Genomic DNA, 25,884 nt, shown 5'->3' on the forward strand with positions numbered 1-25,884 from the left:
TTGTTTGGGTTGCTGTTGTGGTCGAGTGGAGGAATCCTTCTGGCTCCGCGCGGGTTGTCCCTGTTTCCGGTAACGGCTACCATCCATCTTTCCAGAGTGACATCGTCGACTTCTTCTGGATGGACTCTAGTCTCGTCTTCGGGCCCACAGTACAACCACATGCAGTGGCTCCGGAATTGAAGGGGTTGGATGCGACGCCTGAGGAAGACCTCCAGAAGATCCATGCCCGTCACCCCCTCCCGAACCAACTGCACCACGCGCTCCATCAACATCTTCACGTCGGCTTTCTCCTCCGGAATCAGCTTCAGAGGGGAGGGCTTGTTCACTCGGTCCATGGTAAACGGAGGGAGTCCACTCGACTGCCCTGGCGTCGACTGGACCTGGCAGTAGAACCAAGTCGACTGCCAGCCTCTGACGGACTCGGGAAAGCTCATGGGCGGGAAGGTGCTATTATTCCTCACTTGAATCCCCAGGCCCCCACACGTTTGGACGACTCGGGTCTTCTCGTCACCTGGGCTAGCCTTCTTCACGGTCTGAGAGCGACACGTGAAGATACGTTTGAACAAACCCCAGTGCGGTCGGCAACCCAAGAAACCCTCACACATGGACACGAATGCAGCAAGATAGGCAATGGAGTTTGGGGTAAAGTGGTGGAGCTGCGCTCCAAAGAAATTCAAGAAGCCACGGAAGAAAATGCTTGGTGGCAAGGAAAACCCACGATCAACATGAGTGGCCAGGAGCACGCACTCACCCTCTTCTGGCTGTGGCTGCCACTCCTTCCCCGGCAACCTCGCAGCTCCGTGAGGGATCAAGCCCTCGTTGGCCATGTCGAGGAGGTCCTTCTCCGTGATAGTCGACTGGATCCAGTCTCCTTGGACCCAGCCTTTCGGCAGGCGGGATCTGGACGAGGACCCTCTGCGGCTGGTGGATCTCCCCTTCGCCTTCTCCGATGCCGACGCCTTCTTGGCACGCTCCAGCGCCGCCGTCTTCTCCTTGGCCATGGTCACCGATGAGATGCGCGAAGGAAAGTGGTGCGGAGGTGAGAGCGAGCACGCTGTGCAGAGAGGAAGGAGGCAGAGGGAGAGAGGGAGAATGCTGAGGCGCAACACAGAAATCCCCGCCGGGCGCATTTATAAGGTCTCTTCCGAGTGGCTGACATGTGGGCCCGGTCGATCTAATCATATCTGGGAGCAGTTATGAGGACTGGATACGTGGCGAAAAAGGCGGCGCGGAAATCGAGGCGTCTATGCCCCGTCCCATCCGAACGCCGCGGTCTCCCCCGCTTCGCGCGCGCCCCCAAATTTCGCACCCCGCGGAATCCGCGAGCAACAAATCAGTCTGTCTGACGCGGTGTTTCCGGCGATCCGTCGCTCGGAGACCGTCGAAGCTCGAAAGATCACTCGACGCAAAAATAGAATGGATCAAGTCGACCGAAGACAAATTGCTCCCCGTCAACGAAGAGATTCTTGATCCAGAACAGCGCACAACTAGAGCGCAAAGGTTAATCGAAAACGACATCAACGCCTTCTTCACTCGAAGCCTCAATCCATTCGGGGGCTAATGATAGGGTTATGTACCTAGGGTAGGGTCATGGACCTGTTCCAGGTAACTTACCCTAGGACATCCCTAGAAGAGGTTGCCTTCCAGTCGACCAACGAAGATTCACTCGACTGACCTGAAGGACTCGACCACGAAGACTCACTCGACCACCAGGAGGCCAAGAGGCACTCTGCATCGCAACGGCCTGTAATTAAGTAGACTTTATGATAGTAAAGGCTTTTTATGTGGGGCGTTACCAGTAACGCCCCAGACTTAACTCACCTTAAACCCTCTCCTACGTGGGCTGGCTGGGGTCCTGGCGCACTCTATATAAGCCACCCCCCTCCACAGGCAGAGGGGTTCGGCACCTTGTAATCCATACGTTCATAATCCACTCGACCGCCTCCGGGCTCCGAGACGTAGGGCTGTTACTTCTTCCGAGAAGGGCCTGAACTCGTACATCCTTTGTGCTTACAACCTCTCCATAGCTAGAACCTTGTCTCTCCATACCTACCCCCCACTCTACTGTCAGGCTTAGAACCACGACACGTACATTCTTACTACCATTACAACCGTCGCCTACTAATGGATAATGCCCTATACTACTTACTCTCTCGCTCAACTACGAAGACGAGTTTACCACGATTTCCACCTCTCCCTCTATACCGCAGCAACACGTATTTTACAACCCTTTCAGAACGCGCTTTTCGCGCCCCAACTCCCCCTAGACGCGTGACTAATGAGCTCCGAGCTAAAACATATCGCAAATGTCAAAAATATGATGACATGCTTAATATATATCACGCACATGCGTTCTGTTCCTCACGTACGTACAAAATAATTAAAAAAGGGAATGCAACACGAGGACTTCCCAGGAGGTCACCCATCCTAGTACTACTCTCGCCCAAGCACGCTTAACTTCGGAGTTCTGATGGGATCCGGTGCTTTAATGCTGGTATGATCGCATCCAACATGTTACCCCCGGCTTCATCCCTTATGCTTCCCACTCCCACGTCCGCTACAAAGACGGCCGTACATTCTTACTACCATTACAACGGTCGCCTACTAATGGACAATGCCCTACACTACTTACTGTCTCGCTCAACTACGAAGACGAGTTTACCTCGATTTCCACCCCTCTCTCTATACCGCAGCAACACGTATTTTACACCCCTTTCAGAACGCGCTTTTCGCGCCCCAACTCTCCCTAGACGCGTGACTAATGAGCTCCGAGCTAAAACATATCGCAAATGTCAAAAATATGATGACAGGCTTAATATATATCACGCACGTGCGTTCTGTTCCTCACGTACGTACAAAAATAATTAAAAAAGGGAATGCAACACGAGGACTTCCCAGGAGGTCACCCATCCTAGTACTACTCTCGCCCAAGCACGCTTAACTTCGGAGTTTTGATGGGATCCGGTGCTTTAGTGCTGGTATGATCGCATCCGACATGTTACCCCCGGCTTCATCCCTTATGCTTCCCACTCCCACGTCCGCTAGAAAGACGGCCGTACATTCTTACTACCATTACAACCGTCGCCTACTAATGGATAATGCCCTATACTACTTACTGTCTCGCTCAACTACGAAGACGAGTTTACCACGATTTCCACCCCTCCCTCTATACCGCAGCAACACGTATTTTACACCCCTTTCAGAACGCGCTTTTCGCGCCCCAACTCTCCCTAGACGCGTGACTAATGAGCTCCAAGCTAAAACATATCGCAAATGTCAAAAATATGATGACAGGCTTAATATATGTCACGCACGTGCGTTCTGTTCCTCACGTACGTACAAAATAATTAAAAAAGGGAATGCAACACGAGGACTTCCCAGGAGGTCACCCATCCTAGTACTACTCTCGCCCAAGCACGCTTAACTTCGGAGTTCTGATGGGATCCGGTGCTTTAATGCTGGTATGATCGCATCCAACATGTTACCCCCGGCTTCATCCCTTATGCTTCCCACTCCCACGTCCGCTACAAAGACGGCCGTACATTCTTACTACCATTACAACGGTCGCCTACTAATGGATAATGCCCTACACTACTTACTGTCTCGCTCAACTACGAAGACGAGTTTACCTCGATTTCCACCCCTCTCTCTATACCGCAGCAACACGTATTTTACACCCCTTTCAGAACGCGCTTTTCGCGCCCCAACTCTCCCTAGACGCGTGACTAATGAGCTCCGAGCTAAAACATATCGCAAATGTCAAAAATATGATGACAGGCTTAATATATATCACGCACGTGCGTTCTGTTCCTCACGTACGTACAAAAATAATTAAAAAAGGGAATGCAACACGAGGACTTCCCAGGAGGTCACCCATCCTAGTACTACTCTCGCCCAAGCACGCTTAACTTCGGAGTTTTGATGGGATCCGGTGCTTTAGTGCTGGTATGATCGCATCCGACATGTTACCCCCGGCTTCATCCCTTATGCTTCCCACTCCCACGTCCGCTAGAAAGACGGCCGTACATTCTTACTACCATTACAACTGTCGCCTACTAATGGATAATGCCCTATACTACTTACTGTCTCGCTCAACTACGAAGACGAGTTTACCACGATTTCCACCCCTCCCTCTATACCGCAGCAACACGTATTTTACACCCCTTTCAGAACGCGCTTTTCGCGCCCCAACTCTCCCTAGACGCGTGACTAATGAGCTCCAAGCTAAAACTTATCGCAAATGTCAAAAATATGATGACAGGCTTAATATATGTCACGCACGTGCGTTCTGTTCCTCACGTACGTACAAAATAATTAAAAAAGGGAATGCAACACGAGGACTTCCCAGGAGGTCACCCATCCTAGTACTACTCTCGCCCAAGCACGCTTAACTTCGGAGTTCTGATGGGATCCGGTGCTTTAATGCTGGTATGATCGCATCCAACATGTTACCCCCGGCTTCATCCCTTATGCTTCCCACTCCCACGTCCGCTACAAAGACGGCCGTACATTCTTACTACCATTACAACGGTCGCCTACTAATGGATAATGCCCTACACTACTTACTGTCTCGCTCAACTACGAAGACGAGTTTACCTCGATTTCCACCCCTCTCTCTATACCGCAGCAACACGTATTTTACACCCCTTTCAGAACGCGCTTTTCGCGCCCCAACTCTCCCTAGACGCGTGACTAATGAGCTCCGAGCTAAAACATATCGCAAATGTCAAAAATATGATGACAGGCTTAATATATATCACGCACGTGCGTTCTGTTCCTCACGTACGTACAAAAATAATTAAAAAGGGAATGCAACACGAGCACTTCCCAGGAGGTCACCCATCCTAGTACTACTCTCGCCCAAGCACGCTTAACTTCAGAGTTCTGATGGGATCCGGTGCTTTAGTGCTGGTATGATCGCATCCGACATGTTACCCCCGGCTTCATCACTTATGCTTCCCACTCCCACGTCCGCTACAAAGACGGCCATACATTCTTACTACCATTACAACCGTCGCCTACTAATGGATAATGCCCTATACTACTTACTGTCTCGCTCAACTACGAAGACGAGTTTACCACGATTTCCACCCCTCCCTCTATACCGCAGCAACACGTATTTTACACCCCTTTCAGAACGCGCTTTTCGCGCCCCAACTCTCCCTAGACGCGTGACTAATGAGCTCCGAGCTAAAACATATCGCAAATGTCAAAAATATGATGACAGGCTTAATATATATCACGCACGTGCGTTCTGTTCCTCACGTACGTACAAAAATAATTAAAAAAGGGAATGCAACACGAGGACTTCCCAAGAGGTCACCCATCCTAGTACTACTCTCGCCCAAGCACGCTTAACTTCGGAGTTCTGATGGGATCCGGTGCTTTAGTGCTGGTATGATCGCATCCGACATGTTACCCCCGGCTTCATCCCTTATGCTTCCCACTCCCACGTCCGCTACAAAGACGGCCGTACATTCTTACTACCATTACAACCGTCGCCTACTAATGGATAATGCCCTATACTACTTACTCTCTCGCTCAACTACGTAGACGAGTTTACCACAATTTCCACCCCTCCCTCTATACCGCAGCAACACGTATTTTACACCCCTTTCAGAACGCGCTTTTCGCGCCCCAACTCTCCCTAGACGCGTGACTAATGAGCTCCGAGCTAAAACATATCGCAAATGTCAAAAATATGATGACAGGCTTAATATATATCACGCACGTGCGTTCTGTTCCTCACGTACGTACAAAAATAATTAAAAAGGGAATGCAACACGAGCACTTCCCAGGAGGTCACCCATCCTAGTACTACTCTCGCCCAAGCACGCTTAACTTCGGAGTTTTGATGGGATCCGGTGCTTTAGTGCTGGTATGATCGCATCCGACATGTTACCCCCGGCTTCATCCCTTATGCTTCCCACTCCCACGTCCGCTACAAAGACGGCCGTACATTCTTACTACCATTACAACTGTCGCCTACTAATGGATAATGCCCTATACTACTTACTCTCTCGCTCAACTACGAAGACGAGTTTACCACGATTTCCACCCCTCCCTCTATACCGCAGCAACACGTATTTTACACCCCTTTCAGAACGCGCTTTTCGCGCCCCAACTCTCCCTAGACGCGTGACTAATGAGCTCCGAGCTAAAACATATCGCAAATGTCAAAAATATGATGACAGGCTTAATATATATCACGCACGTGCGTTCTGTTCCTCACGTACGTACAAAAATAATTAAAAAAGGGAATGCAACACGAGGACTTCCCAAGAGGTCACCCATCCTAGTACTACTCTCGCCCAAGCACGCTTAACTTCGGAGTTCTGATGGGATCCGGTGCTTTAGTGCTGGTATGATCGCATCCGACATGTTACCCCCGGCTTCATCCCTTATGCTTCCCACTCCCACGTCCGCTACAAAGACGGCCGTACATTCTTACTACCATTACAACCGTCGCCTACTAATGGATAATGCCCTATACTACTTACTCTCTCGCTCAACTACGTAGACGAGTTTACCACGATTTCCACCCCTCCCTCTATACCGCAGCAACAGTATTTTACACCCCTTTCAGAACGCGCTTTTCGCGCCCCAACTCTCCCTAGACGCGTGACTAATGAGCTCCGAGCTAAAACATATCGCAAATGTCAAAAATATGATGACAGGCTTAATATATATCACGCACGTGCGTTCTGTTCCTCACGTACGTACAAAAATAATTAAAAAAGGGAATGCAACACGAGGACTTCCCAGGAGGTCACCCATCCTAGTACTACTCTTGCCCAAGCACGCTTAACTTCGGAGTTCTGATGGGATCCGGTGCTTTAGTGCTGGTACGATCACATCCACATGTTACCCCCGGCTTCATCCCTTATGCTTCCCACTCCCACGTCCGCTACAAAGACGGTCGTACATTCTTACTACCATTACAACCGTCGCCTACTAATGGATAATGCCCTATACTACTTACTCTCTCGCTCAACTACGAAGACGAGTTTACCACGATTTCCACCCCTCCCTCTATACCGCAGCAACACGTATTTTACACCCCTTTCAGAATGCGCTTTTCGCGCCCCAACTCTCCCTAGACGCGTGACTAATGAGCTCCGAGCTAAAACATATTGCAAATGTCAAAAATATGATGACATGCTTAATATATATCACGCACGTGCGTTCTGTTCCTCACGTATTTACAAAAATAATTAAAAAAGGGAATACAACCCGAAGACTTCCCAGGAGGTCACCCATCCTAGTACTACTCTCGCCCAAGCACGCTTAACTTCGGAGTTCTGATAGGATCCGGTGCTTTAGTGCTGGTATGATCACATCCGACATGTTACCCCCGGCTTCATCCCTTATGCTTCCCACTCCCACGTCCGCTACAAAGACGGCCGTACATTCTTACTATCATTACAACCGTCGCCTACTAATTGATAATGCCCTATACTACTTACTCTCTCGCTCAACTACGAAGACGAGTTTACCACGATTTCCACCCCTCCCATTATACCGCAGCAACACGTATTTTACACCCCTTTCAGAACGCGCTTTTCGCGCGCCAACTCTCCCTAGACGCGTGACTAATGAGCTCCGAGCTAAAACATATCGCAACTGTCAAAAATATGATGACATGCTTAATATATATCACGCACGTGCGTTCTGTTCCTCACGTACGTACAAAAATAATTAAAAAAGGGAATGCAACACAAGGACTTCCCAGGAGGTCACCCATCCTAGTACTACTCTCGCCCAAGCACGCTTAACTTCGGAGTTCTGATGGGATCCGGTGCTTTAGTGCTGGTATGATCGCATCAGACATGTTACCCCCGGCTTCAGCCCTTATGCTTCCCACTCCCACGTCCGCTACAAAGACGGCCGTACATTCTTACTACCATTACAACCGTCGCCTACTAATGGATAATGCCCTATACTACTTACTCTCTCGCTCAACTACGAAGACGAGTTTACCACGATTTCCACCCCTCCCTCTATACCGCAGCAACACGTATTTTACACCCCTTTCAGAACGCGCTTTTCGCGCCCCAACTCTCCCTAGACGCGTGACTAATGAGCTCCGAGCTAAAACATATTGCAAATGTCAAAAATATGATGACAGGCTTAATATATATCACACACGTGCGTTCTGTTCCTCACGTACGTACGAAAATAATTAAAAAAGGGAATGCAACACGAGGACTTCCCAAGAGGTCACCCATCCTAGTACTACTCTCGCCCAAGCAGGCTTAACTTCGGAGTTCTGCTGGGATCCGGTGCTTTAGTGCTGGTATGATCACATCCGACATGTTACCCCCGGCTTCATCGCTTATGCTTCCCACTCCCACGTCCGCTACAAAGACGGCCGTACATTCTTACTACCATTACAACCGTCGCCTACTAACAGATAATGCCCTATACTACTTACTCTCTCGCTCAACTACGAAGACGAGTTTACCACGATTTCCACCCCTCCCTCTATACCGCAGCAACACGTATTTTACACCCCTTTCAGAACGCGCTTTTTGCGCCCCAACTCTCCCTAGACGCGTGACTAATGAGCTCCGAGCTAAAACATATCGCAAATGTCAAAAATATGATGACAGACTTAATATATATCACGCACGTGCGTTCTGTTCCTCACGTACGTACAAAAATAATTAAAAAAGGGAATGCAACACGAGGACTTCCTAGGAGGTCACCCATCCTAGTACTACTCTCGCCCAAGCACGCTTAACTTCGGAGTTCTGATGGGATCCGGTGCTTTAGTGCTGGTATGATCGCATCCGAGATGTTACCCCCGGCTTCATCCCTTATGCTTCCCACTCCCACGTCCGCTACAAAGATAGCCGTACATTCTTACTATCATTACAACCGTCGCCTACTAATGGATAATGCCCTATACTACTTACTCTCTCGCTCAACTACGAAGACGAGTTTACCACGATTTCCACCCCTCCCTCTATACTGCAGCAACACGTATTTTACACCCCTTTCAGAACGCGCTTTTCGCGCCCCAACTCTCCCTAGACGCGTGACTAATGAGCTCCAAGCTAAAACATATCGCAAATGTCAAAAATATGATGACATGCTTAATATATATCACGCACGTGCGTTCTATTCCTCACGTACGTACAAAAATAATTAAAAAAGGGAATGCAACACGAGGACTTCCCAGGAGGTCACCCATCCTTGTACTACTCTCGCCCAAGCACGCTTAACTTCGGAGTTCTGATGGGATCCGGTGCTTTAGTGCTGGTATGATCGCATCCGACATGTTACCCCCGGCTTCATCCCTTATGCTTCCCACTCCCACGTCCGCTACAAAGACGGCCGTACATTCTTACTATCATTACAACCGTCGCCTACTAACGGATAGTGCCCTATACTAGTTACTCTCTCGCTCAACTACGAAGACGAGTTTACCATGATTTCCACCCCTCCCTCTATACCGCAGCAACACGTATTTTACACCCCTTTCAGAACGCGCTTTTCGCGCCCCAACTCTCCCTAGACGCGTGACTAATGAGCTCCGAGCTAAAACATATCGCAAATGTCAAAAATATGATGACAGGCTTAATATATATCACGCACGTGCGTTCTGTTCCTCACGTACGTACAAAAATAATTAAAAAAGGGAATGCAACACGAGGACTTCCCAGGAGGTCACCCATCCTAGTACTACTCTCGCCCAAGCACGCTTAACTTCGGAGTTCTGATGGGATCCGGTGTTTTAGTGCTGGTATGATCGCATCCGACATGTTACCCCCGGCTTCATCCCTTATGCTTCCCACTCCCACGTCCGCTACAAAGACGGCCGTACATTCTTACTATCATTACAACTGTCGCCTACTAACGGATAATGCCCTATACTACTTACTCTCTCGCTCAACTACGAAGACGAGTTTACCACGATTTCCACCCCTCCCTCTATACCGCAGCAACACGTATTTTACACCCCTTTCAGAACGCGCTTTTCGCGCCCCAACTCTCCCTAGACGCGTGACTAATGAGCTCCGAGCTAAAACATATCGCAAATGTCAAAAATATGGTGACAGGCTTAATATATATCACGCACGTGCGTTCTGTTCCTCACGTACGTACAAAAATAATTAAAAAAGGGAATGCAACACGAGGACTTCCCAGGAGGTCACCCATCCTAGTACTACTCTCGCCCAAGCACGCTTAACTTCGGAGTTCTGATGGGATCCGGTGCTTTACTGCTGGTATGATCGCATCCAACATGTTACCCCCGGCTTCATCCCTTATGCTTCCCACTCCCACGTCCGCTACAAAGACGGCCGTACATTCTTACTATCATTACAACCGTCGCCTACTAATGGATAATGCCCTATACTACTTACTCTCTCGCTCAACTACGAAGACGAGTTTACCACGATTTCCACCCCTCCCTCTATACCGCAGCAACACGTATTTTACACCCCTTTCAGAACGCGCTTTTCGGGCCCCAACTCTCCCTAGACGCGTGACTAATGAGCTCCGAGCTAAAACATATCGCAAATGTCAAAAATATGATGACAGGCTTAATATATATCACGCACGTGCGTTCTGTTCCTCACGTACGTACAAAAATAATTAAAAAAGGGAATGCAACACGAGGACTTCCCAGGAGGTCACGCATCCTAGTACTACTCTCGCCCAAGCACACTTAACTTTGGAGTTCTGATGGGATCCGGTGCTTTAGTGCTGGTATGATCGCATCCGACATGTTACCCCCGGCTTCATCCCTTATGCTTCCCACTCCCACGTCCGCTACAAAGACGGCCGTACATTCTTACTACCATTACAACCGTCGCCTACTAATGGATAATGCCCTATACTACTTACTCTCTCGCTCAACTACGAAGACGAGTTTACCACGATTTCCACCCCTCCCTCTATTCCGCAGCAACACGTTGTCACACCCTAGCTAGTTCATGCATTAGAGTGTTGCATCATGTTTATTCTTTCATCAGAAACCTGAAATGGGGACGACAGAACCCCCAGCCCCCTCTGAAACCAACTAGGATTTACTAAAAACTTTTTCAATGAACCTGAAATGCCCTTCTAAAATGCCCATCATTTTTGTCTTGGTTCAGAACCTCTGCCAAAAGTGATGCACATTTTCCTAGGTCATCTTAGGTTCTTTGAATTAAATCATAAATATTTGAATTTGGGCATTTAAAATTATATAAAATATTCAGATGCTCAAATATCTCCAAACTAAAATGTTTCATGTTGGAAATAATCCAACTATGGACCAGGAGTAGTTTGGTAATTTTAGGAGTTGCCTAAGTATTTTTAATAAGTCAACAAAGTTGCAGAAGTATTAAAAAACAGAAAACAGGAGAAATAGCAAAAAACCTACCTGGCGCCCAGCACCTGGCCCACCTGCCGGCCTAGCCCAGCGCCGCTCCAGCGAGCTGCTTGCCGGCCAGGCAGGCAGGCAGGTGCCCGACGGCAACCGCAACGCGTGCCACGCAGCTGGCCGTCACCCTGCTTCACCTCCTCGCCTCGGGGCTGGATGGATGAGCTCCACGCCGCGCCGTGAACCCCCAGGACACCTCCATTCTCCCCCAACCCCTCTCTCTCACGCTCCCCCGCCATGGCCGACGCCATCGCCGCCACCCCCTCGCCGTAGCCACGCCCTCCGTCAAGCCCACGCCGTGCCACCGTGTCCAGGAGCTCCGCCACCCTCCTCTCCTTCGAGCAAGCCGAGCCCCGAGAGCTTGCAAGGCCCGAGCCCACCGCATCGACCTCGACCGAACCGCCGTCGCCGCAGATCCCCTTCAACGCCGTCGTCGCTCCGGCCCGTCCCCGGCCGCACCAAGTGCTTTGTCGAACTCCCCGTGAGCTTAGCCATCTTCCCCTCCCTTCTTTTCTTGCTTACGAGCCGTGTAGCGACCTCCCGGAGCTCAACCGCACCCACCGCCGTGGAGCTCGTCACCGACGTGCTCCCGGTCACCCTCCGGCCACAAACTGGTGTCCATCATGCTCACCGCGTCACGTAGCACCTAACCAGCTACTCCCCGCACCTCACTGACCCCTCTAGCGTAAAGTTCACCCTCGGCCGAACTCCGGTGGCCGCCAAAGTCGTCGCCGGTGCCAACTCCGGCAACCCCGACCCCAACGGACTCCACCAAGAGCTGCGGCTCCTCCTCAGCTCCACTCCGATGGCCTCCGCGACTCGTTTGGTTGCCGGAATGGCCAAAACCACTTCCGCCGCCGCGTCGGGCTCGCCGGCGGCTAAACGCCGGTGCAGCCAACCCGGGTTTGACCACGGGTGGGCCCTGGTTGACTCTCCTGTGTCAATGACAGGTGGGGCCCAGCCCTGTTAATTAAATAGGTTTACTTTTAATTAAACTTTAACTAATCTAATCACACTGACACACGGGACCCACTGTCAGGTTTGACCCGGACCGTGTCCCGTTGACCCGCTGATGTCACACTGACGTCAGGCTGACGCAGTAATTGATTTTCTGGATTTATTCTAATATAGGAAATTCCAGAATATAGTTTAAACTTCAAAAATTCATAACTTTTAATCTGTAACTCCAAATCAGACAAGTTATATATGAAAAATGATCAGAAAAATCCAATCTATCCATATGTACTATTTTCATGCATGATTAAACAAGTTAACTTGATGTTTAATGCAGAACAAGATAAAACACTTTAAAGGGCCATGTATGAGTTTGAAATTTGAATCTTTGGTTCAAATTGGTTCAAACCCTTCTTGTTTTAGCTGCATTAGCCCAACACACTCATATTGCCATGTTTCATGCATGCATCATATTGTCGCACATTGTTTGGTGATGGTTGTGTATCGGTGTTCTTTGCGGCAGGTTCTGCCTCCGAGGAGTACCGTGATTACCCTAACGAAGAACCATATCAGTGCATCGAACCATCAGGCAAGCAACCAACCATTTGATCATATCGATACAACCCCATGTTCTCGCTCCTGCTCTCTTTTACTGCATTAAGACAATGTGTTTCAAACTGCTGTGTGTTATGGTAGTTGAACCCATTTCCTCTGCATGACCTGTCATTGCCACAGTAACTAGATGAAACCCACTAGCATGTGTAGGAGTTGTTTGAGCCATATGTATGTGTTGTTCCTACCTTGCTATGCCTGCTATGCTTAGAGTCGTGTCAGGTCTGGTTCATCTGGGTGATGGACTAGAGTGAAATGATTATGTCGGTAATGAGAGTGGTGTGGTGAACACGATTTGGTAAAGGTATCGATGAGAGGCCATGTAGGAGTACATGGTGGGTTGTTTCATTGAAGCCGACCTTAAGCACTGAGATCTGTATGTGTGATTTAAGATACAGCTACTACCATGCATTGGGCCCTGAAATATGACCCCGCTCGACTTCTTATTCACCCTAGTTCTCTGTCCAGGAGTTGCAAGTAGTTTCTGGTGTTTGTAGCCTACTGGAGGCCGTGGACAGCGCTGACCGTAGGGGTGGGCTGTGATGCGGTAGGTACGTGGCCGGGAATACCGGGCACCCGTTAGGTGCCACGGAACCCTGTACACATCGTTCGGGGCCGTATGGGAAACCTCGGCCGGACTCCCTGCGGATGGAACCTGGATAGGCGATAAACCTGGATTGGAGACTTAGGTGTTTAGGTAGGTCGTGGTCTACACCCACGTCGGCTTTCGCTTGAAGTCTGCCGAGCACATGTCGTGTGCAGACGCTAAGTGGTGGAAACATGTATGAAGAAGTACACCCCTGCAGGGTTAACATGATCTATTCGAATAGCCGCGTCCGCGGTAAAGGACTACTTGGTTGCCTATACAGTTCATAGACAAGTAAATGGAAACTACTAAAAGCCTCAAGATAAGTGTGAGTGCCGAGGATGGCTCCTCCGTAGGAAGATGGAGGTGGATCCTCGTAGTGTATTGAAGTGGTGAGTAGTGGACTCGTGTACGCAAAACCATTTCAAGTTGGAGTCTCGTAGGATAGCCTAGCCAAGAGTCAAAGCTGGCTTGCTGCAACAACTCCACCAACCCTTCTTGATAATGTGCATGTATGTAGGATCTGATGTAAGTCTGCTGAGTACCTTTGTACTCATGTTGCTATAATTTACATTTTTACAGAAGACGCTGCAACCCCTTCTGATGGGTTCTTCGTAGACGTTGACATCAATGAGTAGGCTAAGGCCCAGGTGGTGATCCTGAGCTTGTGAAGGACCACGTAGTATAGCTAGGCTTTCCAAGCCTCTTTTATTTTACTAGTTGTCTGTACTCAGACAAGTTACTTCCGCTGCTGGTTTGTATGACTGTATGACTTGAATGCTGGGTCGTGTGACCCGTACCTATGTGTATGTTATGTATGGCTCTCTGAGCCTTAAATAAAGTACTTGTGTCGTAGAGTCATGTTGTGATGCCTTGTTGTATTTGCACATATCGAGCATATTGTGTGTATGATTGAAATGCTTGGTATGTGTGGGATCTGACTATCTAGTTGTTTATCTTTAGTAGCCTCTCTTACCGGGAAATGTCTCCTAGTGTTACCACTGAGCCATGGTAGCTTGCTACTGCTCTGGAACGCTTAGGCTGGCCGGCATGTGTCCTTCTTTGTTCCTGTGTCTGTCCCTTCGGGGAAATGTCACGCATTGAGTACCGGAGTCCTGTTAGCCCGCTACAGCCCGATTTACCGGAGTCCTGCTAGCCCAGTGCTACAGCCCAGACCCACTTGCTGATGACCGACACGTTCGTTGCTGGGTCATGGATGCCTGTCCCTGTAAGTCTGTGCCACTTTGGGTTTACGACTAGCCATGTCAGCCCGGGCTCCTTATCATATGGATGCTAGCGACACTATCATATACGTGTGCCAAAAGGCGCAAACGGTCCCGGGCAAAGGTAAGACGACACCCGTGGGAATACCGTGCGTGAGGCCGCAAAGTGATATGAGGTGTTACATGCTAGTCCTATGTGGCATCGAGTCGGGGTCCTGACAGCGTTGGCATCAGAGCCGGACTGCTTGTAGGTTCTCCAAGCCAAACTGGTCAATGTTGAGTCTAGAAATTCTTTAGTTATATGTAGGGGAATAGTTTGTGGGTTGGAGCGTAAGGCTCTTTTTACTCCTTTATCTTATGACATTCTGATCTGAGTCAGTCTATTCTTCCACCGGGGGTTAAGGAATTAGGATCTTTTCTCTCTATCAGGTTCACGTGTTACTAATCAGTAGTACCTTATAGGTTTGATGGATACAAGCCTAGTTCAGTTCTACTACCACATTATGTTGCTGGGATGGACTTAGAACCTTGATATGATGTTGTTGAGTGGGTATGAAATCCTTTGTCAAATGTCTCAAAATCCTTTTTGAGCATTTACAGCTGTTATGCTGCCGAAATTTTGCTAGAAATTCTAATGCCTTTGCAATATGGTTGTGCTTTCAGATGGCCACTCGCGACCTCAATCAAGTGGTTCGCCTGACTCGATGCCTAGATGTACCCGGCCATACCGCCATGTTGGTCAGGGTAATGACTGAGGCTGGATACCGTTGGTATCCTGAGTACACGGTCGAAGAGCAATTTCGAGACTTTAATCAAAGCCAGTATCTCTGCACTTTCAGGATATTTCCATCTTATCCTGGATCCACCGAGCCCCTTCACTGCTCCTATGGACTCGGGGTTACTATTGAGATGGCTGTGCAGGACGCCGCCTACTCTATGATGACCATCATGCGAGTCAGGACTGGCCTATTTCGGGACTCTGATTTCCGGTATATGCCAGGATCACTTCCGGGAGCACAAGGGTATCTCCAGGCTATCTATGCTGACCCCACTCAGGAGGATTCACGGACTCGCACCACTGCTGAGATGCTCAAGGATAAGGACCGTGAAAATCGGGCCTTGAGGCTAGAGCTTTTCAATACCCGTGCTGACCATTGGGCCACGTTGACTCGGTTTGCACCGGCGGTGCAAGTTGGATATTCGGATATGCGCGATCTCTATCCTGTGAGATCTGCTCTGCCAGACGTGATGGGTTGGCGTGATGTAGGAGGCATCACCCCACCTCGTGGTCCCCGCAGGCCACCGTCTGTTGGTCCAAGACCTCATCCTAGCCCCTATGGTCCGCAAGCTCCGCGAGATCGTCTGTTCCCGGATGATCATGTTGAGATTCCAGGCTATGGAGGTGACTTCTACGAGGACTACTACGGATCGGTCTGAGTTAGTGGTAGTATCACTAGTTCGTACTAGCTGTGTCGTCTATCGTCCTGCGTGACTCGTGGGATATGACCTAGTTTGTACCGCTTTCCGGAGGTGTAGAGAAATAATGTATAGGAGCTTGGGATGCCTCCGATGAGATGTAATCCTCTTTTCACCATAATAGTACCTTGTTTGGTCTTGTACTAAACCTTGTATGGCGTGTATGACGATGGAATAAAGAAGCAGTTTCTGTATCTACCATGTCATACGGATGATCATCTTGCATTCCAAGTTATTCCTTACATTCTGTATCCTGTGTTGGAATCTTATCATTCTGATTAAATCATTGTCTTGTTTACCTAGAATGGTCAACACGCACAATAACCCTGCTCCTCAAGAGCAGGCCGAAGGCAGTGAAGTCAGGAATGTAAATCTGCCTCATCCTCCTTCCCTAGCCGAGGTTATGCTGGAAGCCGAGAGAAACAAGCGGGAGACCAACCGTTTGTTGGAGCGTATTGAATAGAACACAGCACACCATCAGAGAAATAACTTGGTGTCACTCAGTGATTTCATCAAGTTACATCCACCCACGTTCCACCACTCCGTCGAGCCTCTCGACGCTGATGACTGGCTTCGCAGTATTTCTCACAAACTGCGTTCCGCGCTAGTAGCTGAGGCTGACAAGGTCACCTTTGCCGCATATCATCTTGAAGGCCCCGCCAGTCTATGGTGGGAGAATTATGGAGCTATGCGCCCAGCGGGCCATGTCACTACTTGGGCTGAATTCAGCGAGGCCTTCCGTGAACATCACATTCCGGAGGGTCTCATGGACCGTAAACGTGAGGAATTTTGCAGTTTCACTCAAGGCCGACTCTCTGTGGATGCTTACAGCAGGGAGTTCGGTAACCTCGCACGATATGCAACTGAGGAAGTTTCTACTGATGCCAAGAAGCAAGCAAGGTTCCGTAAGGGACTTAGTCCTGAGCTTCGCCGCGACCTCCTTCTGCATGAGTGCACATCTTTTCAGAAGCTTGTTAACAAGGCCATCAGTGCTGAGACTGGTCAGACTGATTATGACGCAACACGCAAGCATGGCCGTGACGTGGGTTCCTCATCCGGTGCTGGCCCTCAGAAGCGCCGCGTGTGGGTGCCTAACACTGCCCTGCCACCCAGGTTCACACCGAGGCCATCCTTCCAGGCGCCTCGCCCCGTTCAACAGTTTGCACCAGCCAAGCCCTATGGTGGTCCAACCAACAATGCTCCTCCACGCGCCAGTTCCGTGACTTGCTTTAAGTGTGGGGAATCTGGCCACTATATGCGCGAGTGTCCCCAGACCAACCCCAACCAACCTGCTAAAGCTGTTGGCCGTGGCAAGTCGACAGGTAAAGTGTTCCACGCCAAGCCGGCCACCGCTACACGTGGCCATGTCAACTGTATCTCTGCCGAAGAAGCTCAAGAGGATCCCAACGTCGTTCTCGGTACGCTCCTTGTTAATTGCCACCCGGCATCTGTTCTTTTCGATACAGGAGCATCTCATTCATTTATGTCCGAGAACTATGCTCGTTTGCATAACACTGCATTTTGTGACATGCCATCCACTATGGAAATTTCTACTCCCGGTTCTAGATGGCAAACCTCCAGGGTAAGTTATGGAAATGAAATCCAAGTCGACAGACTTGTTTTCCTTGCATCTTTGATAGCTCTCAAATCTTCAGATATTAATATCATCTTGGGTATGGACTGGATGTCAGCTCATCATGCCAAAATTGATTGCTTCTCTAAGACTGTTCAACTCACCCATCCCTCGGGGAAGATAGTCAATGTCTTGACCCGAATAGCCAAGCGACAGTTATATTCTCTTAACGCCAGCCCTTTGCCAGACCTTGAGGACGTTCCGGTAGTCCGTGACTTCCCGGATGTCTTCCCAGAGGAATTGCCAGGTGTTCCACCTGACAGGGATGTTGAGTTCGTAATAGACCTTATACCAGGAACCGCCCCGATTGCTAGAAGACCCTATAAGATGGCACCACTAGAACTAGCCGAGCTTAAGAAACAACTCGATGAGTCCTTGAAAAAGGGTTTCATCCGACCTAGTTCATCTCCGTGGGCTTGTCCCGTCCTCTTCGTCAAGAAGAAGGATGGTACGGACCGGATGGTTGTAGATTATCGACCTGTCAATTTGGTCACAATCAAGAACAAATATCCGCTCCCCAGGATCAACGACCTGTATGATCAGCTCGCTGGATCCTCAGTCTTCTCCAAAATGGATTTGAGGTTGGGCTACCATCAAATCAAAATCAGGAACGGGGACATTCCTAAAACGGCCTTTGTTACTCGTTATGGCCAATACGAGTACACCGTCATGTCCTTCGGTTTAACCAACGCTCCAGCCACCTTTTCCCGGTTAATGAACTCAATCTTCATGGAGTATTTGGATAAATTCGTCGTGGTTTACCTCGATGATATACTCATCTACTCCAAGAACGAGGAAGAACATGCCGAACATCTAAGGCTAGTGTTGAAGAAACTTCGAGAGCATCGCCTTTATGCCAAATTCTCTAAATGTGAATTTTGGTTGTTAGAAGTGACCTATCTGGGTCATGTAATATCTGGTAAAGGTATTGCTGTTAACCCTGAGCGAGTTCAAGTCGTCCTTAATTGGACTCCACCTGAATCGGTCAAGCAAGTTCGGAGTTTCCTTGGCCTAGCGAGCTATTGTCGTCGCTTTGTCGAGAACTTCTCCAAAGTTGCTAAACCTCTAACCGAACTCCTCAAGAAAGATAAAAAGTTCGAATGGACTCCACAATGTGAGCACAGCTTTCAGGAACTGAAAAGACGCCTGACTTCTGCTCCCGTACTGGTACCGCCAGACTTCTCTAAGGACTTTGTTATCTACTGCGACGCCTCGCGACAAGGACTAGGCTGTATTCTCATGCAAGATCGACACGTAATTGCTTACGCCTCACGGCAATTGCACCCACATGAGGAGAATTATCCTACTCATGATCTAGAGCTTGCAGCTGTAGTCTATGCACTTAAAACCTGGCGACATTACCTCCTTGGTAATCGTTGCGAAATATTCACTGATCACCAAAGTCTGAAGTACATCTTCACCCAACCGGATTTGAATCTCAGGCAAAGACGTTGGGTCGAGTTGATCACAGATTTCGACTTAGGAATAACTTACACCCCAGGGAAAGCCAATGTCATGGCTGATGCGCTAAGTCATAAATCTTATTGTAACAACCTGATGTTACAACAAAGTCAACCGCTTCTCCATGAGGAATTTCGGAAGCTTAACCTTCACATTGTTCCTCAAGGTTTTCTTTCCACCTTGGTGGCGAAACCTACTCTTACGGATCAAATTATCGCTGCCCAAAAGCGAGATAAGGGAATATCTAAGATCAAGGAGAACATTGCTAGCGGAGATGCTAGTTGTTTCTCCACAAATGATCATGGTGTTGTGTACTTTGAGAACCGTTTAGTGGTTCCCAAGAACCAGCATCTACGGCAGTTGATCCTTAAGGAGGCTCATGAATCTCCTCTCACCATTCATCCCGGTAGTACCAAGATGTATCAGGACCTACGCCAGAGGTTCTGGTGGACTAGGATGAAGAGAGAAATTGCTTAGTATATTGTTAATTGCGACGTCTGCCGTCGTGTAAAAGCAGAGCATCAACGGCCTGCTGGCACCCTTCAACCCCTAGCTATTCCTGAATGGAAATGGGATAAAATTGGTATGGATTTCATTACCGGTTTTCCCAGGACCAAGAGAGGGAATAATGCTATCTTCGTCGTGGTCGATCGTCTTTCCAAGGTAGCCCATTTCTTACCTGTTCGTGAGAGTATAACCGCTAGTCAGTTGGCAGACTTATACATCTCCCGAATAGTGTTTCTCCATGGTGTTCCTTTGGAAATTAACTCGGATCGAGGAAGTCTTTTCACCTCTCGATTTTGGGAAAGTTTCCAAAATGCTATGGGAACCCACCTTTCCTTTAGCACCGCTTTTCACCCTCAATCAAGTGGTCAAGTAGAACGCGTCAACCAGATTCTAGAAGACATGCTTCGAGCCTCTGTTATCTCATTCGGAATGGAGTGGGAGAAATGCCTTCCATTTGCCGAATTTGCTTACAACAACAGCTATCAATCTAGCTTGGGTAAAGCCCCTTTTGAAGTTCTCTATGGACGACGGTGTCGAACACCCCTTAACTGGTCAGAAACCGGGGAAAGACAATTCTTTGGCCCGGATATGATTCAGGAGGCAGAAGAGCAAGTTCGCATCGTTCGTGAAAAGTTGAAAACAGCCCAATCTCGTCAAAAGAGTCAATATGACCGAAAACATGAGGCTATGACTTTCGAGGTTGACGAGAAGGCTTACCTTCGGGTTACTCCTCTGAAGGGAACCCATCGTTTCGGTATCAAAGGCAAATTGGCTCCCCGTTACATTGGACCCTTTTGTATTCTCGCTAAACGAGGAGAAGTTGCCTACCAGTTGGAACTACCTCCGCATCTCTCCAGAGTCCACGATGTCTTCCACGTTTCTCAACTCAGGCGTTGCTTCTCGGATCCTATCCGTGGAGTGGACCACGAAACGCTTGATCTCCAAGATAATCTCACGTATCGAGAGTACCCCATTCGTATCCTCGATCAGGCCGAGCGTACCACTCGACGTCATAATATCAAGTTTCTCAAAGTTCAATGGTCGCACCATTCTGAGGATGAAGCAACTTGGGAAAGGGAGGATCGTCTTCGACTCAAGTATCCCGCCTTCTTTCCGGAGGAACCCAAATCTCGGGACGAGATTCTTTTGAGTGGGGGTGAGTTGTCACACCCTAGCTAGTTCATGCATTAGAGTGTTGCATCATGTTTATTCTTTCATCAGAAACCTGAAATGGGGATGACAGAACCCCCAGCCCCCTCTGAAACCAACTAGGGTTTCCTAAAAACTTTTTCAATGAACTTGAAATGCCCTTCTAAAATGCCCATCATTTTTGTCTTGGTTCGGAACCTCTGCCAAAAGTGATGCACATTTTCCTAGGTCATCTTAGGGTCTTTGAATTAAATCATAAATATTTGAATTTGGGCATTTAAAATTATATAAAATATTCAGATGCTCAAATATCTCCAAACTAAAATGTTTCATGTTGGAAATAATCCAACTATGGACCAGGAGTAGTTTGGTGATTTTAGGAGTTGCCTAAGTATTTTTAATAAGTCAACAAAGTTGCAGAAGTATTAAAAAAAACAGAAAACAGGAGAAATAGCAAAAAACCTACCTGGCGCCCAGCACCTGGCCCACCTGCCGGCCCAGCCCAGCGCCGCTCCAGCGAGCTGCTTGCTGGCCAGGCAGGCAGGCAGGTGCCCGACGGCGACCGCAGCGCGCGCCACGCAGCTGGCCGTCGCCCTGCTTCACCTCCTCGCCTCGGGGCTGGATGGATGTGCTCCACGCCGCGTCGTGAACCCCCAGGACACCTCCATTCTCCCCTAACTCCTCTCTCTCGCGCTCCGCCGCCATGGCCGACGCCATCGCCGCCACCCCCTCGCCGTAGCCACGCCCTCCGTCAACCCCACGCCGTGCCGCCGTGTCCAGGAGCTCCGCCACCCTCCTCTCCTTCGAGCAAGCCGAGCCCCGAGCGCTCGCAAGGCCCGAGCCCACCGCATCGACCTCGACCGAACCGCCGTCTCCGGAGATCCCCTTCAACACCGTCGTCGCTCCGGCCCGTCCCCGGCCGCACCAAGTGCTTCGTCAAACTCCCCGTGAGCTTAGCCATCTTCCCCTCCCTTCTTTTCTTGCTTCCGAGCCGTGTAGTGACCTCCCGGAGCTCAACCGCACCCACCGCCGCGGAGCTCGTCGCCGACGTGCTCCCGGTCACCCTCCGGCCACAAACTGGTGTCCATCATGCTCACCGCGTCACGTAGCACCTAACCAGCTACTCCCCGCACCTCACCGACCCCTCTAGCGTAAAGTTCGCCCTCGGCTGAACTCCGGTGGCCGCCAAAGTCGTCGCCGGCGCCAACTCCGGCCACCCCGACCCCAACGGACTCCACCAAGAGCTGCGGCTCCTCCTCAGCTCCACTCCGATGGCCTCTGCGACTCGTTTGGTTGCCGGAACGGCCAAAACCACTTCCGCCGCCGCGTGGGGCTCGCCGGTGGCTAAACGCCGGTGCAGCCGACCCGGGTTTGACCATGGGTGGGCCCTGGTTGACTCTCCTGAGTCAATGACAGGTGGGGCCCAGCCCTGTTAATTAAATAGGTTTAGTTTTAATTAAACTTTAACTAATCTAATCACACTGACACGCGGGACCCACTGTCAGGTTTGACCCGGACCGTGTCCCGTTGACCCGCTGATGTCACACTGACGTCAGGCTGACGCAGTAATTGATTTTCTGGATTTATTCTAATATAGGAAATTCCAGAATATAGTTTAAACTTCAAAAATTCATAACTTTTAATCTGTAACTCCAAATCAGACAAGTTATATATGAAAAATGATCAGAAAAATCCAATCTATCCATCTGTACTATTTTCATGCATGATTAAACAAGTTAACTTGACGTTTAATGCAGAACAAGATAAAACACTTTAAAGGGCCATGTATGAGTTTGAAATTTGAATCTTTGGTTCAAATTGGTTCAAACCCTTCTGGTTTTAGTTGCATTAGCCCAACACACTCATATTGCCATGTTTCATGCATGCATCATATTGTCGCACATTGTTTGGTGATGGTTGTGTATCGGTGTTCTTTGCGGCAGGTTCTGCCTCCGAGGAGTACCGTGATTACCCTAACGAAGAACCGTATCAGTGCATCGAACCATCAGGCAAGCAACCAACCATTTGATCATATCGATACAATCCCATGTTCTCGCTCCTGCTCTCTTTTACTGCATTAAGACAACGCGTTTCAAACTGCTGTGTGTTACGGTAGTTGAACCCATTTCCTCTGCATGACCTGTCATTGCCACAGTAACTAGATGAAACCCACTAGCATGTGTAGGAGTTGTTTGAGCCATATGTATGTGTTGTTCCTACCTTGCTATGCCTGCTATGCTTAGAGTCGTGTCAGGTCTGGTTAATCTGGGTGATGGACTAGAGTGAAATGATTATGTCGGTAATGAGAGTGGTGTGGTGAACACGATTTGGTAAAGGTATCAATGAGAGGCCATGTAGGAGTACATGGTGGGTTGTTTCATTGAAGCCGACCTTAAGCACTGAGATCTGTATGTGTGATTTAAGATACAGCTACTACCATGCATTGGGCCCTGAAATATGACCCCGCTCGACTTCTTATTCACCCTAGTTCTTTGTCCAGGAGTTGCAAGTAGTTTCTGGTGTTTGTAGCCTACTGGAGGCCGTGGACAGCGCTGACCGTAGGGGTGAGCTGTGATGCGGTAGGTACGTGGCCGGGAATACCGGGCACCCGTTAGGTGTCACGGAACCCTGTACACATCGTTCGGGGCCGTATGGGAAACCTCGGCCGGACTCCCTGCGGATGGAACCTGGATAGGCGATAAACCTGGATTGGAGACTTAGGTGTTTAGGTAGGTCGTGGTCTACACCCACGCCGGCTTTCGCTTGAAGTCTGCCGAGCACATGTCGTGTGCAGACGCTAAGTGGTGGAAACATGTATGAAGAAGTACACCCCTGCAGGGTTAACATGATCTATTCGAATAGCCGCGTCCGCGGTAATGGACTACTTGGTTGCCTATACAGTTCATAGACAAGTAAATGGAAACTACTAAAAGCCTCAAGATAAGTGTGAGTGCCGAGGATGGCTCCTCCATAGGAAGACGGAGGTGGATCCTCGGTAGTGTATTGAAGTGGTGAGTAGTGGACTCGTGTACGCAAAACCATTTCAAGTTGGAGTCTCGTAGGATAGCCTAGCCAAGAGTCAAAGCTGGCTTGCTGCAACAACTCCACCAACCCTTCTTGATAATGTGCATGTATGTAGGATCTAATGTAAGTCTTGCTGAGTACCTTTGTACTCATGTTGCTATAATTTACATTTTTACAGAAGACGCTGCAACCCCTTCTGATGGGTTCTTCGTAGACGTTGACATCAATGAGTAGGCTAAGGCCCAGGTGGTGATCCTGAGCTTGTGAAGGACCACGTAGTATAGCTAGGCTTTCCAAGCCTCTTTTATTTTACTAGTTGTCTGTACTCAGACAAGTTACTTCCGCTGCTGGTTTGTATGACAGTATGACTTGAATGCTGGGTCGTGTGACCCGTACCTATGTGTATGTTATGTATGGCTCTCTGAGCCTTAAATAAAGTACTTGTGTCGTAGAGTCATGTTGTGATGCCTTGTTGTATTTGCACATATCGAGCATATTGTGTGTATGATTGAAATGCTTGGTATGTGTGGGATCTGACTATCTAGTTGTTTATCTTTAGTAGCCTCTCTTACCGGGAAATGTCTCCTAGTGTTACCACTGAGCCATGGTAGCTTGCTACTGCTCTGGAACGCTTAGGCTGGCCGGCATGTGTCCTTCTTCATTCCTGTGTCTGTCCCTTCGGGGAAATGTCACGCATTCAGTACCAGAGTCCTGTTAGCCCGCTACAGCCCGGTTTACCGGAGTCCTGCTAGCCCAGTGCTACAGCCCGGACCCACTTGCTGATGACCGACACGTTCGTTGCTGGGTCATGGATGCCTGTCCTTGTAAGTCTGTGCCACTTTGGGTTTACGACTAGCCATGTCAGCCCGGGCTCCTTATCATATGGATGCTAGCGACACTATCATATACGTGTGCCAAAAGGCGCAAACGGTCCCGGGCAAAGGTAAGACGACACCCGTGGGAATACCGTGCGTGAGGCCGCAAAGTGGTATGAGGTGTTACATGCTAGACCTATGTGGCATCGAGTCGGGGTCCTGACACACGTATTTTACACACCTTTCAGAACGCGCTTTTCGCGCCCCAACTCTCCCTAGATGCGTGACTAATGAGCTCCGAGCTAAAACACATCGCAAATGTCAAAAATATGATGACAGGCTTAATATATATCACGCACGTGCGTTCTGTTCCTCACGTACGTACAAAAATAATTAAAAAAGGGAATGCAACACGAGAACTTCCCAGGAGGTCACCCATCCTAGTACTACTCTCGCCCAAGCACGCTTAACTTCGGAGTTCTGATGGGATCCGGTGCTTTACTGCTAGTATGATCGCATCCGACATGTTACCCCCGGCTTCATCCCTTATGCTTCCCACTCCCACGTCCGCTACAAAGACGGACGTACATTCATACTATCATTACAACCGTCGCCTACTAATGGATAATGCCCTATACTACTTACTCTCTCGCTCAACTACGAAGACGAGTTTACCACGATTTCCACCCCTCCCTCTATACCGCAGCAACACGTATTTTACACCCCTTTCAGAACGCGCTTTTCGCGCCCCAACTCTCCCTAGACGCGTGACTAATGAGCTCCGAGCAAAAACATATCGCAAATGTCAAAAATATGATGACAGGCTTAATATATATCACGCACGTGCGTTCTGTTCCTCACGTACATACAAAAATAATTAAAAAAGGGAATGCAACACGAGGACTTCCCAGGAGGTCACCCATCCTAGTACTACTCTCGCCCAAGCACGCTTAACTTCGGAGTCCTGATGGGATCCGGTGCTTCAGTGCTGGTATGATCGCATCCAACATGTTACCCCCGGCTTCATCCCTTATGCTTCCGACTCCCACGTCCGCTACAAAGAGGGCCAT

At 49.2% G+C, this 25,884-nt stretch overlaps 20 non-coding genes across 20 annotated transcripts; all 20 read right to left on the reverse strand.

The window, feature by feature from the left end:
- Window positions 1-2,389: 2,389 nt before the first annotated feature.
- Window positions 2,390-2,508, reverse strand: LOC123109442 (5S ribosomal RNA). The gene has a single exon (XR_006452670.1). It is a non-coding gene; the product is annotated as a 5S ribosomal RNA (ribosomal RNA).
- Window positions 2,509-2,873: 365 nt separating this feature from the next.
- On the reverse strand, window positions 2,874-2,992 carry LOC123109662 (5S ribosomal RNA). The gene has a single exon (XR_006452901.1). It is a non-coding gene; the product is annotated as a 5S ribosomal RNA (ribosomal RNA).
- A 364-nt stretch (window positions 2,993-3,356) lies between these two features.
- LOC123109444 (5S ribosomal RNA) lies at window positions 3,357-3,475 on the reverse strand. The gene has a single exon (XR_006452672.1). It is a non-coding gene; the product is annotated as a 5S ribosomal RNA (ribosomal RNA).
- Window positions 3,476-3,840: 365 nt separating this feature from the next.
- On the reverse strand, window positions 3,841-3,959 carry LOC123109663 (5S ribosomal RNA). The gene has a single exon (XR_006452903.1). It is a non-coding gene; the product is annotated as a 5S ribosomal RNA (ribosomal RNA).
- A 364-nt stretch (window positions 3,960-4,323) lies between these two features.
- Window positions 4,324-4,442, reverse strand: LOC123109445 (5S ribosomal RNA). Its single transcript, XR_006452673.1, has one exon. It is a non-coding gene; the product is annotated as a 5S ribosomal RNA (ribosomal RNA).
- A 364-nt stretch (window positions 4,443-4,806) lies between these two features.
- LOC123109636 (5S ribosomal RNA) lies at window positions 4,807-4,925 on the reverse strand. Its single transcript, XR_006452870.1, has one exon. It is a non-coding gene; the product is annotated as a 5S ribosomal RNA (ribosomal RNA).
- A 365-nt stretch (window positions 4,926-5,290) lies between these two features.
- LOC123109188 (5S ribosomal RNA) lies at window positions 5,291-5,409 on the reverse strand. Its single transcript, XR_006452486.1, has one exon. It is a non-coding gene; the product is annotated as a 5S ribosomal RNA (ribosomal RNA).
- Window positions 5,410-5,773: 364 nt separating this feature from the next.
- Window positions 5,774-5,892, reverse strand: LOC123109774 (5S ribosomal RNA). The gene has a single exon (XR_006453018.1). It is a non-coding gene; the product is annotated as a 5S ribosomal RNA (ribosomal RNA).
- A 365-nt stretch (window positions 5,893-6,257) lies between these two features.
- LOC123109200 (5S ribosomal RNA) lies at window positions 6,258-6,376 on the reverse strand. Its single transcript, XR_006452499.1, has one exon. It is a non-coding gene; the product is annotated as a 5S ribosomal RNA (ribosomal RNA).
- A 364-nt stretch (window positions 6,377-6,740) lies between these two features.
- LOC123109845 (5S ribosomal RNA) lies at window positions 6,741-6,859 on the reverse strand. Its single transcript, XR_006453089.1, has one exon. It is a non-coding gene; the product is annotated as a 5S ribosomal RNA (ribosomal RNA).
- A 364-nt stretch (window positions 6,860-7,223) lies between these two features.
- Window positions 7,224-7,342, reverse strand: LOC123108817 (5S ribosomal RNA). The gene has a single exon (XR_006452149.1). It is a non-coding gene; the product is annotated as a 5S ribosomal RNA (ribosomal RNA).
- Window positions 7,343-7,707: 365 nt separating this feature from the next.
- Window positions 7,708-7,826, reverse strand: LOC123109607 (5S ribosomal RNA). The gene has a single exon (XR_006452838.1). It is a non-coding gene; the product is annotated as a 5S ribosomal RNA (ribosomal RNA).
- Window positions 7,827-8,191: 365 nt separating this feature from the next.
- Window positions 8,192-8,310, reverse strand: LOC123108742 (5S ribosomal RNA). Its single transcript, XR_006452068.1, has one exon. It is a non-coding gene; the product is annotated as a 5S ribosomal RNA (ribosomal RNA).
- A 365-nt stretch (window positions 8,311-8,675) lies between these two features.
- Window positions 8,676-8,794, reverse strand: LOC123109473 (5S ribosomal RNA). The gene has a single exon (XR_006452700.1). It is a non-coding gene; the product is annotated as a 5S ribosomal RNA (ribosomal RNA).
- A 365-nt stretch (window positions 8,795-9,159) lies between these two features.
- On the reverse strand, window positions 9,160-9,278 carry LOC123109596 (5S ribosomal RNA). The gene has a single exon (XR_006452827.1). It is a non-coding gene; the product is annotated as a 5S ribosomal RNA (ribosomal RNA).
- A 365-nt stretch (window positions 9,279-9,643) lies between these two features.
- Window positions 9,644-9,762, reverse strand: LOC123109103 (5S ribosomal RNA). The gene has a single exon (XR_006452395.1). It is a non-coding gene; the product is annotated as a 5S ribosomal RNA (ribosomal RNA).
- A 365-nt stretch (window positions 9,763-10,127) lies between these two features.
- Window positions 10,128-10,246, reverse strand: LOC123109616 (5S ribosomal RNA). The gene has a single exon (XR_006452848.1). It is a non-coding gene; the product is annotated as a 5S ribosomal RNA (ribosomal RNA).
- A 365-nt stretch (window positions 10,247-10,611) lies between these two features.
- LOC123108726 (5S ribosomal RNA) lies at window positions 10,612-10,730 on the reverse strand. The gene has a single exon (XR_006452053.1). It is a non-coding gene; the product is annotated as a 5S ribosomal RNA (ribosomal RNA).
- Window positions 10,731-25,216: 14,486 nt separating this feature from the next.
- On the reverse strand, window positions 25,217-25,335 carry LOC123109750 (5S ribosomal RNA). The gene has a single exon (XR_006452989.1). It is a non-coding gene; the product is annotated as a 5S ribosomal RNA (ribosomal RNA).
- Window positions 25,336-25,700: 365 nt separating this feature from the next.
- LOC123109490 (5S ribosomal RNA) lies at window positions 25,701-25,819 on the reverse strand. The gene has a single exon (XR_006452717.1). It is a non-coding gene; the product is annotated as a 5S ribosomal RNA (ribosomal RNA).
- Window positions 25,820-25,884: the final 65 nt, after the last annotated feature.

This window comes from Triticum aestivum, chromosome 5A, assembly GCF_018294505.1.
Source record: "Triticum aestivum cultivar Chinese Spring chromosome 5A, IWGSC CS RefSeq v2.1, whole genome shotgun sequence".
Classification (NCBI taxonomy): Eukaryota; Viridiplantae; Streptophyta; class Magnoliopsida; order Poales; family Poaceae; genus Triticum; species Triticum aestivum.